The following is a 2,456-nucleotide window of genomic DNA, read 5'->3' on the forward strand; positions in this document are numbered from 1 at the left end:
ATATATATATATATATATATATATATATATATATATATATATATATATATATATATATATATATATATCTGTTGCGTGGCATATGGAAGGGCTTATTCCTTTCAGATCATCCATAGAGTACCCGAAGGCTTTTCGGTGCTTCTTTAAAGTTTCTGTGTGTTTATCGTTTTCTTCTTCTGAATGGTTAGCTCTTATAATAATAATAATCATTTGTTTCATCTAAAAACTCATAAATTAATTCTTTTGGAAAAGGTTTGAGTTTAGGAGGGGGTAGTCTTTCGTCTCCTTTCTTTTCTAGTATTCAAATTTCTCCTCAGCGGTAGGTTCTTGCACGGGTGCCTCATCAAGGTGTTGATCGGTTTCCATTTTACCTGGGTCTTCGGACCCTTGTTCATAATAGGTGAGACTCCTCTCAAGATCATCTGCTAGTGTCCCAAAATAAAATGGATGCGAGTTGTGCAATTGTCTTGTCTTCGTTGTTACCTTACTCACTTGGTTGTGGAGGATTCTTGAATCTGGAGAAGTAATTTCCTTGCCCCTTCTCCATAACTGAGAGATACCACCTCTCTTTTGCAAGCAATCTTTGCCCATGTAGTGTTAAGAACATGTCTTCCAGAAATAATGGGACAAAGATCATCTTCGGGAATTTCCATGACAAGAAAATCCATAGGGTAAGTAAAGGCCCCTAAAACCACATAAACATCAGACAATGTGGCAATTCAGTGAGCTATTGGTCCATTGCAATGGGGTGGGATGTGGAGGCTATGGTGAAAGAGGATGAGCGATACGTCTCCAACGTATCTATAATTTTTGATGGTTCCATGCTACTATAGTATCAATCTTGGATGTTTTATATAAACTTTCAATAAATTATATGTCATTTTTGGGGACTAACCTATTAAGTTAGTGCCCAGTGCCAGTTGCTGTTTTTTGCTTGTTTTTGGTTTTTCAGAATATCAGTACCAAACGAAGTCCAAATGCAATGAAACATTTTGGAGATATATTTTAGGCAATAAGAGACCCTGGAAGCTTTGGGAGGGGACGAGAAGATGGAGGAGTGGCCCACGAGGCACCATGGCGCGCCCAGGGGGTGGGGCGCACCAGGGTGGCTTGTGGGGCCCATGTGGCTCCGTTTGACCTAACTCCACCTCTATAAATTCTCTAAAATCGTGAAACCAATAGAGGAGTCCACAAAATACTTTTTCCACCACCATAAGTTCCTGTTCTTGACAGATCCCATTTGGAGGCCATTTCTGGCACTCTGCCAGAGGAGGGTTCGATCATGGAGGGCTCTACATCATCCTTGATGCCCTTCAGATGATGAGTGAGTAGTTTACCACAGACCTACGGGTCCATAATTAGTAGCTAGATGGCTTCTTATCTCTATTTTATCTTCAATACAATGTTCTCCTTGATGTTCTTGGAGTTCTATCCGATGTAATCACTTTTTGCGGTGTGTTTGTTGGGATCCGATTAATTGTGAGTTTATGATTAGATCTATCCATCAATATTATTTGAGTTTTCTCTGAACTCTTTTATGCATGATTATTATAGCATCATATTTCTCTCCTGTCTATTGATTTGATTTGGGCAATTAGATTGATTTATCTTGCAATGGGAGAGGTGCTACGTAATGGTTCGATCTTGCGGTGCTCAATCCCAATGATAGAAGGGGACATGATACGTATGTATCGTTGATATTAAGGGTAAAAAATGGGGTTTATTCATATGTGAGTTTATCTTGTCTACATCATGTCATCTTTCTTAAGGCGTTACTCCATTTTTCATGAACTTAATACACTAGATGCATGTTGGATAGAGGTCGATGTGTGGAGTAATAGTAGTAGATGCGGAATCACTTCGGTCCACTTGCCTTGGACGTGATACCTATATACATGATCATTACCTTGGATATTGTCATAATTATTTTCTTTTCTATCAATTGCCCAACAGTAATTCGTTTACTCATCGTATGTTATTTTCAAGAGAGAAACCTCTAGTGAAAACTATTGCCCCCGGGTCTATCTTTTATCATAAGGAAAATTCCATGGAAAAACAATGGTTAATAAAAGGTACAATAGAGCACATAAACATCCCAAACAAATTAAAGTTGAACCTCAAATAGCCATGGTTAAGGATCTTGTAGTTGAAAATGTTTACGGGCATGTTATTCAGTTCTGTGAGCAAGCTTCATATGTTGTTAGAGACGATTTATCCACTAGGGTTGTTGGCATGCCGGTTGTTTCCGTTAAGATTGGTGACATTGCTATCATGGTTTACGTGACCTGGGTGCTAGTATAACTGCTATTGGCTTTACTCTCTATCAAGAAGTTATGCATGATATTCCCCCTTGTGAGATAGAAGAAATTGATGTTACCATTAGACTTGCAAATGGGGATACTATTTCACCCTTAGGAATTATGAGGGATGTTGAAGTTCTATGTGGAAAAACTAAA

The sequence above is a fragment of the Triticum dicoccoides genome, chromosome 4A (genome assembly GCF_002162155.2).
Source record: "Triticum dicoccoides isolate Atlit2015 ecotype Zavitan chromosome 4A, WEW_v2.0, whole genome shotgun sequence".
Classification (NCBI taxonomy): Eukaryota; Viridiplantae; Streptophyta; class Magnoliopsida; order Poales; family Poaceae; genus Triticum; species Triticum dicoccoides.